Source organism: Mizuhopecten yessoensis, unplaced genomic scaffold (genome assembly GCF_002113885.1).
Source record: "Mizuhopecten yessoensis strain PY_sf001 unplaced genomic scaffold, ASM211388v2 scaffold7763, whole genome shotgun sequence".
Taxonomy (NCBI): Eukaryota; Metazoa; Mollusca; class Bivalvia; order Pectinida; family Pectinidae; genus Mizuhopecten; species Mizuhopecten yessoensis.
This window is the reverse complement of record NW_018407210.1, coordinates 253,375-264,150: the sequence shown is the minus strand read 5'-3', so window position 1 is coordinate 264,150 and position 10,776 is coordinate 253,375.

The window sequence follows — 10,776 nt, the reverse complement described above, 5'->3', positions numbered from 1 at the left end:
TAATTGTGTACAAAGATGTAAGCAAGCTATAATTGTGTACAAAGATGTACACAAGCTATAATTGTGTACAAAGATGTACACAAGCTATAATTGTGTACAAATATGTATGCAAGCTTTAATTGTGTACAAAGATGTTCACAAGCTTTAACTGCATACAAAAATGTATGCAAGCTATAATTGTGTACAAAGATGTACACAAGCTATAACTGTGTACAAAGATGTACATAAGCTATATCTGTGTACAAAGATGTACACAAGCTATATTGCCCCATTTTTTATCCTTAATTCACACATTGTTTGCGCACCTCATGTTGTGTAACTTTTGTGCAAACCCACAACTGTAAATTGAATCCGCACCCAAAGGGCCATGTGAGCTTATGCTGTACTTCGGCGTTCATCGTCTGTCCATCAACATTTTTCTTTTGAATGATTTCTTCTGAAGAATTGGAGACCAATAGGTACCTGGGATGGAGTGATATTAAGTTTCTTCATCAAAATGACCTTGACCTACTTTCAAGGTCACGGGTCAAATACATGTATGTTAAAATTTCAAACAACAATATCCTAAGAACCTTTTGAACTAGGGTCTTGATACTTGGGTATGTTATGTAGACCAGCTATGTCAATCTTTTTCTTTATAAGTGTAATGAGGACAAAGGTCAACTTTAAGTGCTAGTCGGGGGTCAAATGTCAACATTGGTTACATGCTTTAACAGTCTTCTTTTCAAGTTCCATAAGGCCCAGTACAATGATATTTGGCCAGTAGGTACCTGGAATGGAGTGCTATAAAGACTCCTCAATAAAATTACATTGATATGCTTTCAATGTCACAGGGGGTCAAATATGTTAAAAACTTCAAACAACAATATCCTAAGAACCATTTGGACTAAAGTCATGATACTTGAATATGTTATGGAGACCAGCAGTGCAAAACTTTTTGTAAATAACAGTAATGAGGTCAAAGGTTAACTTTAAGTGCTAGTCAGGGGTCAAAGGTCAACATGGGTTAAAAGCTGAACAATCTTCTCTTCAAGTTCCATAAGGTCAAAGGTCATGATATTTGGCCAGTAGGTCCTGGAATGGAATGCTGTAAAGTTTCCTCATTAAAATTACCTTCACCTAATTTCAAGGTCAAATTGGTCAAATATGTTAAAAACTTCAAACAACAATATCTTAAGAAACATTTGATGTAGAGTCCATGATACTTGGGTATGTTATGTAGACCAGCTGTGTGAATCGTTATCTTTATTACAATAATGAGGTCAAAGGTCAATATCTTAAGAACCGTTTAAGAGATGTTAAAATGTCTTGTGTTCTAGTTGCCAAATTTGGTCTGAAGTTATACCTATATGTAAGTTTCATGTAAAGAAAGAAACAGGTGAGCGACACACCCTCTGGGCCTCTTGCTATATGTTATTTGCAAGCTTAAAGAAACTTTACTAACCTGACTTTAATGTTAAATACATTTCTTTTTATTATGCTCATAAAAAGATAAATTCAATGATCTCCACATTCCTTCCCAGTACACACATTCATAAAAGTACTTATTTTTATTGACAGTTGTAATTTTTGTTATATTTTGGTAAGGCAGCTATAACCGAAAAAAAGGTAACTCACATGAGTATATTCATATTGATCTCAACTTTCTTGGATTTTTCCTCATACATTTTATTGACTGCTAGGAAGTCTTAACATGTATATCAGAATTTGTTTATACCATTAACAATAATAATGGACACTAGGAAATTCCATTTTTAACATTTAGTCAAATACAAATCAACATCCTGGCAGGTACACAAAGGTCATATGTCAGTTGATGAAAATTAAATGTATAAAACCTGAGTATTTTATATATCCATGTAGTAGAACATAGTAGCCAGGTCTTTATACTGTTATACTGTTATCATTGAGGAACCAGTGTGTCCGTTGTACATTTGTAATAACAAGTCGAAGTCATAGCAGTGTCATTTATCGTATGAACTGTTTGGTTTGGGTTTGTTTGTTTGTTTTTAATCTAGAAACTAGAAGAGACAGGTAAATGACATAATTTATGTTTTTCAGGCATGTGAACATTATGAAGTGAAATTTGATGGTGTCTAAAAGCAAAAACTGTTTTATTGATTTCGTGCACGATTATGTATCAAAAATGAAACACCTAAAATAGATTTAACTATTACCCGGGGCAGATTAAAGAAAAAAACCCAGCTAAGAACTTAAAAAATTCAAATTCATATCAAAATGTAAAATAAAAATTGACTGTTTCTATTTTGAATTCTATGGAATTTTTTATTGTATGACACCATTTTTAGCATTACATTTTCTTTCTAAATACCATTTGTTAAAAGTTGAGAAGTACATGTATTAAAACGAAGATGTGAAAATCATTAAACACTTTTTGCACTAAAATGCAAAAACTAAAATTACTGATGATAAAAATTGTAAATGATTGCTTAAAAATAAATGTAAAAAGAGTCCAATTTGGTTGTTTTTTACTGCTGATTAACTTTGTATCTAATTTCCAATCTTCTTATAGGGCTAGGTTTGATAACCTCAGAGTTTTGTTTTATTTATATACAATGTGTATATATTAGGGTTGTTCAACCTGAACATTTAGTAACTAGTTACTGGAAAAAATCTTCTTGCTGAGTAACCAGTTAATCAGTCCGTTTGGTAATAATAATAAAAAACAAAAAATAACATGTTTAGCAAATGTTATGTTCAAAACTGAATTTACACTTATAGATCTCCGCCTATTCGGTTATTGATTTTGGTGACAAGTTCAGGATCCTTGGACCAAGTAACTGGTTAACTGGCTATATACCATTAACAACACTACTATATATCAATTGGTTCACTGCTATTAATTTTATTAATATTTATATTTGAATTTCTGTAGAGCAGTTGACAATTAAACATATCTCACCATTATTTAAAACTTTATTCCATATAACTGGTTAACTGGCTATATACCATTAACAACACTACTATATATCAATTGGTTCACTGCTATTAATTTTATTAATATTTATATTTGAATTTCTGTAGAGCAGTTGACAATTAAACATATCTCACCATTATTTAAAACTTTATTCCATATAACTGGTTAACTGGCTATATACCATTAACAACACTACTATATATCAATTGGTTCACTGCTATTAATTTTATTAATATTTATATTTGAATTTCTGTAGAGCAGTTGACAATTAAACATATCTCACCATTATTTAAAACTTTATTCCATATGTTCTCCTTGTTAAATTACAATATGTCGTGTCTGCAAATAGGGTCAAATGGGGGAATAACTTACTGGTATATATCCCCTTTGATGATCATGGGTAAAACCAAGGTGGGCAAACACAAAGGAAGCTAGATGCTAGAATGTTTAGGTCACCCGCTATAAAGTGTCTGTGATAACATGGCCTTACATCTATCGGGCATTAACAATTATCTTTTACCAACATCTAGCGAACCATAACCCTTATGTTTAAAACACATAACATATAGCTTGCAAGGGTAAAGGGTTATCAAATTTGTTCTCATACATTGTCTTGACCCAAAGTGAAAATGTATAAGTGCTCAAATGTGTGCAAAGCTTCAAATACGATAACTTCATTTTAAATACCAGGAGGCATCAAATTGTAATATTTTTTCAAGGTCACACTAGTGAAATATGTCAAACATTTAAATGATATCTAAAAAACTACAAGACTTGGAGTTATGATGTGATACATTGGTCTGTAACCTACAGGGAAGAAGGGCTATTGAAAAATATTCAAATAAATGACATAGATCCACTTGCAAGGTTTTACATGTCGATCCAGCATTTTAACTACGTAACGTCCATATATATATCGTAAAATGGACACTGTATGAGGGGTAATATAGTAAAACATGTCCTGTATAGAATGTGTAGGAAGAACTGATGACACTATGATCCAACCCACCGACACAGAATGTTTCCTAACCAGTTTTATTATTTCCATCTGTATAACGTCTAAAGATGGATTCTACATTGGCTACATTCCAATCAAACTGATATGTTTAAAACTAGTGTTATAATTGAGTAGTAATTGTATTGTTCTAACTGTTGATATGACTTCTGTCTACACTAATAAATATGTATATATCATTAATATTCAGATTCTGTTTTTATTCGATTCCGACAATATCAGGCTGTGCGAGTCTTAAACCTCTTTTCTAAATATTTTTCAGGTTACAAATACAAATGATATGCATTTTTATACGCCGGCCAAATATACATTAATTTACAAGAATGCATCAGAAGGGTTCAAAGTACACATTTAATTTTTAAAAAAGACATGCTTTTAAATTGCAATAGTTGAAACCTTGTTATTAAAATGCCAGAATTATTGACATCGTTTAATACAGTTCCAATCCTCTAGTTGACAATGAGATCCATTTCCCTTTCTCCACTTCATTCTGGGTCCTTACTGCTGGTGAGGAAATGAATGTATCTGTGTGGTAAAATCCTGGTTGTGATGTGAACAAACAGTGTTGTATCCTGAAGAAAATCTAGTCCTTTATTTGCTGGCTGGATGATATGTATTTTGGTGTGAGAAAACAGTGTTGTGTCTCCTGGGAGTTCAAGTCCTTTATTTGCTGGCTTGATGATATGTATTTTGGTGCGAGGAAACAGTGTTGTGTCTCCTGGGAGTTCGAGTCCTTTATTTGCTAGCTGGATGATATGTATTTTGGTGCGAGGAAACAGTGTTGTGTCTCCTGGGAGATCTAGTCCTTGTGTCTGTTGGTAGTACCACATGTCCTTGTACGGAAACAACTATTGTGGGATGAGACAGCCATGCTGTGTCACACGGAATCCAGTCCTTGGGCTCTGATGGTAGTACCACATGGTCTTGTAATGCATAACCTATCGTTGGTAGAGACAGCCATGCTGTGTCACTGGAGAATCTAGTCCTTGGGACTGATGGTAGTACCACATGTCCTTGTAGGGAACCACCTATTGTGGGATGAGACAGCCATGCTGTGTCACACGGAATCCAGTCCTTGGGCTCTGATGGTAGTACCACATGGTCTTGTAATGCATAACCTATCGTTGGTAGAGACAGCCATGCTGTGTCACTGGAGAATCTAGTCCTTGGGACTGATGGTAGTACCACATGTCCTTGTAGGGAAGCACCTATTGCGGGATGAGACAGCCATGCTGTGTCTCAGGAGAATCGAGTCCTTGTGTCTGATGGTAGTACCACATGTCCTTGTAGGGAAACACCTATTGTGGGATGAGACAGCCATGCTGTGTCACACGGAATCCAGTCCTTGGGCTCTGATGGTAGTACCACATGTTCTTGTAATGCATAACCTATTGTTGGTAGAGACAGCCATGCTGTGTCACTGGAGAATCTAGTCCTTGGGACTGATGGTAGTACCACATGTCCTTGTAGGGAAGCACCTATTGTGGGATGAGACAGCCAAGCTGTGTCTCAGGAGAATCGAGTCCTTGTGTCTGATGGTAGTACCACATGTCCTTGTATCGAAACAACTATTGTGGGGTGAGACAGCCATGCTGTGTCTCAGGAGAATCGAGTCCTTGGGTCTGATGGTAGTACCACATGTCCTTGTAGGGAAACATCTATTGTGGGATGAGACAGCCATGCTGTGTCTCAGGAGAATCGAGTCCTTGGGTCTGATGGTAGTACCACATGTCCTTGTATGGAAACAACTATTGTGGGGTGAGACAGCCATGCTGTAAGTCCTTTATTTGCTGGCTTGATGATATGTATTTTGGTGCGAGGAAACAGTGTTGTGTCTCCTGGGAGATCTAGTCCTTGTGTCTGTTGGTAGTTCCACATGTCCTTGTACGGAAACAACTATTGTGGGATGAGACAGCCATGCTGTGTCACACGGAATCCAGTCCTTGGGCTCTGATGGTAGTACCACATGTTCTTGTAATGCATAACCTATTGTTGGTAGAGACAGCCATGCTGTGTCACTGGGGAATCCAGTCCTTGGGTCTGATGGTAGTACCACATGTCCTTGTAGGGAAGCACCTATTGTGGGATGAGACAGCCATGCTGTGTCTCAGGAGAATCGAGTCCTTGTGTCTGATGGTAGTACCACATGTCCTTGTAGGGAAGCACCTATTGTGGGATGAGACAGCCATGCTGTGTCACTGGAGAATCCAGTCCTTGGGTCTGATGGTAGTACTACATGTCCTTGTAGGGAAACAACTTTTGTGGGATGAGACAGCCATGCTGTGTCTCAGGAGAATCGAGTCCTTGTGTCTGATGTTAGTACCACATGTCCTTGTAGGGAAACAACTATTGTGGGATTAGACAGCCATGCTGTGTCACTGGAGAATCCAGTTATTGGGTCTGATGGTAGTACCACATGTCCTTGTAGGGAAACACCTATTGTGGGATGAGACAGCCATGCTGTGTCTCAGGAGAATCCAGTCCTTGGGTCTGATGGTAGTACCACATGTCCTTGTCGGGAAACAACTATTGTGGGATGAGACAGCCATGCTGTGTCACTGGAGAATCCAGTTATTGGGTCTGATGGTAGTACCACATGTCCTTGTAGGGAAACAACTATTGTGGGGTGAGACAGCCATGCTGTGCCACTGGAGAATCCAGTTATTGGGTCTGCTGGTAGTACCACATGTCTTTGTAGGGAAATGCCTATAGACAGCCATGCTGTGTCTCAGGATAATCCAGTCCTTGGGTCTGATGGTAGTACCACATGTCCTTGTAGGGAAATGCCTATTGTCTTTTTGGAGGATCAATTCCTTGTGTCTGTTGGTAGCACCAGATGTTCTTGTAAGGTGACACCTATTGTTGGGTGAGGAAGCAGTGTAACATCTTCACAATGATTCTACGGTGTGTTGAAGTTGAGTTTTGTTTCCTGAGGGCTTTAGTCCTTTTATTTGCTGGTAGTTCAAGATGTATTTGTAGGTTATTAGCTCACCTGGCCTGAAAGGCCAAGTGAGCTTATGCTGTGCTGCGGCGTCAATATTTTACTTTGAACAACTTCTTCTTAATAACCAAAAGGCCTAGGGTGGTGATATTTGGCCAGAAGCAAACTGGGATAAAGGGCTACCAACTACATTCAAATAAATTACCTTCGTCCATGTTCAAGGTCACAGGAGTCATATATGTTAAAAACTTTAAAACAACTTCATCTGAATAACCAAAATGCCCAGGGTAATCATAATTAGCCCATAACATGCTTGGATGAAGGGCAATCAATTTTGTTCAAATGAATTACCTTGACCTGTATTTAAAGTCACATGTGTCAAATATGTTAAAAACTTTAAAACGACTTCTGCTGAATAACCAAAAGGCCCAGGGTGGTGATATCTGGCAAGTAGTATGCTGTGATAAAGGGCTACAATTTTTTTTCAAATAAATGACGTTGAATTATGTTCAAGGTCACAGAGGTCAAATATGTTAAAAACTTTAAAGAAAACTTCCTCAGGATGATGATATCTGGCCATAAGCATGCTTGGATGATGGGCTACCAAGTTTGTTCTAATGAATGACCTTGACATATATTCAAGGTCACAGGGGTCAAATTTCTTTTAACGACTTCTTCTGAACCAGAGGGCCTGTATCGCTCACCTGAATATTTAAGCAGTCATAGCAAAATATTCTCATTAAATATTATACTGTACTACAAATATTTCACTCGCAAACTCAGCTCCATCTGTTGAAAGAAACTACCAGCCAAATATTATTATATGATTCTATGCTTTTTGGTTCTTCTTCAGAAGTTGTTTGAAGTGTTTGACATGTTTTTGCCTGTGACCTTGTAAGTAGATCAAGGACATTTTCCTTCTCAAACGTTGCTGGCTCTATTCCAAGAAGCTACCAGCCTAATTTCATTAATCCATTACTTTGGTTCTTCAGAACACATCGTTTGAAATGTTGTTGACCTCTGTGACCTGTAAAGTAGGTTGAGGCCATTTTCATTTGCAAACTTTGGTGAGCTCTATCCCAAGAAGCCACCAGCCAAATATTATGATTCTATGCCTTTCGATTATTCAGAAGAAGTCATTTGATGTTTTTGACATATTTGACCCCTGTGACCCTGAAAGTAGGTCAAGGTTATTATAATTCGCAAATTTTGTCAGGCTCTATCCAAGGAATCAACCAGCCAAATATGAAGATTCTTTACCTTTCATTTTTTCGGTAGAAGTCGTTTGAAGTGTTTGACACATTTGACCCATGTGACCTTGAAAGTAGGTCAAAGTCATTTTCATTCTCAAACTTTGTCGGACTCAGTCCCAGGAAGCTACCAGCCAAATATGAAAATTATATACCTTTCAGTTTTCTGCAGAAGTCATTTGAGGTGTTTGATACATTTGACCCCTGAGACTTTGAAAGTAGGTCAAGGTCATTTTCTCTTTCAAATTTGTCTGACTCTATCCTAGGAAGTCACCAGCCAAATATCAGGATTCTATACCTTATAGTTCTTCAGAAGAAGTCGTTTGAAGCATTTGACATATTTTACCGCTGTGACCTTGAAAGTTGGTCAATGTCATTTTTGTTCTCAAACATTGTTGGGCTCTATACCAGGAAGCCACCAGCTATACATGAAGAATATATACCTTTCAATTCTTTAGAATAAGTCATTTGAAGTGTTTGACACATTTGACCCCTGTGACCTCGAAAGTAGTTCAATGTCATTTTCGTTCTCAAACTTTGTTGGGCTCCTACCAGCAAAGCTTTTCGCCAAATATCATGACTGGACCTGCCCGTTCTTCAGGAGAAGTTGTTTAAAGGAAAAGTTGACGGACGACAGACACCGCACCATGACATAAGCTCATGACTTGACCTTCGGGCACGTGAGCTAATAACCATGAGGCCGAGACTGTTGATATTTGAATGAAGGGCTATCAAGTCATTTGAATGACCTTGACCCACTTTCAATGTCACATGTGGTCAGATATTTACAAACTTTTAAATGACTTAATCTCATTAAACAAAAGGTCTAGGGTGGTGATATTTGGCAATTTGTATGCTGAGATGAAGGGATATAAAGTTTGTTCAACGAAATGACTTTATTCGACTTTCAAGTTCAGAGGGTTCAAATGCTCTCTAAGGTCATCTGACGAAGAAATGCTTCTGGAAATAATGCATTTAGTTCATTGACCGTTTGTTGACTTTGTTTTGGTTTTATCGATTTGGTGGTGACGGTTCTAGCAAGATCTATGCTGATAATGAGCTGGGTCAGACTCGCATAATCTCTTCTCTGTGAATTCGTGATTGTAGTACAATGAATGAGATGGCGTATATGGTAGCATAAGCCCATTATATTTCTTTGAACTTCTCAATCAACACGCTGCACGTGGGTGTCGGGGACTCTGGTTTGTGTTTGCTGGTTTTGTGATTGTAGCACTTCTTGGAAATTGGCTTTCCTCGAATCGTTGTGTACCGTGCCGTTGTTGATGTACTAGTCTAGTTGTTTCCTTGCTCTGATGTTCAGAAGCTTGGTCGCATCCGCATGTAGGTTAATGATGATGTCTTGAACATCGGTTATGCCTTCTATTTTCTTTAAGTACGAAAGTTGTATTTTGTTTGGTAATACGCCACTTCTTTAGACTAGTTTTACTGGTTTTGTAAGATTCCCAATCTTTATCTTGTTCTTGTCTGTTATTATGGCTTTATTGAATGGTTACTCTCAGGAATAGCATGCCTGTTTGGCGTTTTCGATCAACAGTTAATCTCGAGGTTTCAGTGATAAACATTACTTGCATGTAGAAAAGAGCGTTGCCCCCTATTCCGACTAGCTTGTTAATACTTACGTCATAATATTCAGACAGCCAATCGTACATACTTTTATCACATGTATGATGTGTGGCCCATAATATAATTTTGCGCCGCTGTTTTAAACATTACTTGCATGTAGGAAGTACATTCAAAAAATAAAAAATTCTTAGACTCGTTTCATAAATCTCATATGAAATGGAAACTCGGTTGGGCTTGGCAATGCTTTGCTGCTTAGGATATTTGGAAGTCTATGTGGAGTGACACTAGCGAAGATCGACTCAACACATTAGCAATGTTTGTTACGCTAGAACATGGAGGAAGGCATAAACATTAAGAAGTGATCTATGTAGCGAAGGTGGACAGGGTCGATCACCGGCGACCAGGTAGCTCAAGCGGAAGAGCGCCCGTACGTCTGGAATTCCGAGGTCCAAAGATCGAATCCCAGTCTGGCTGTGTATTTTTCCTCTCCTGTTACATTTGGCGCCAAACTAATCAATGCACGCAAGGAGAGTGGTATATGGGTTCGTGTGTCTTACGGGTCGAAAACTTTGTTGAAGGAGGAAGGAATGTAGATCGAGAAACTGGACTGGTTCGATCGCCGGCGATCAGATAGGCTAGCTCAATTAGTTAGAGCGTCCGTCTATAGTTAGGGAGGTTCCAGGATCGAATTCCCGTCTGACCATGCATTTTGCTTCTTCTGTTACATAGACAACCCCGAGAACAAGCCCTGGAGCAGTAGATCACATGTGGTATGTATACTCCATAAACTGGAGGTACTAAAAACCATACTATTGAACCGTCGAAACGTCACACAGCATTCACTGCTAATTTATTTGGTACACGAGTCGGTCCAGATAGCGTCTGCAACTATGAAATACCTACAAATGTTTTAATCCAATATAGTAATTACAAATTCATAATCAGAGATATTCTGTGGTCATTACAACAAGATTGGTGGTCATCAGGCTATGAACACCTTTAACATTGGGAATATTTAAGACTGTGTCTCTAAGCGCATCGAAATACT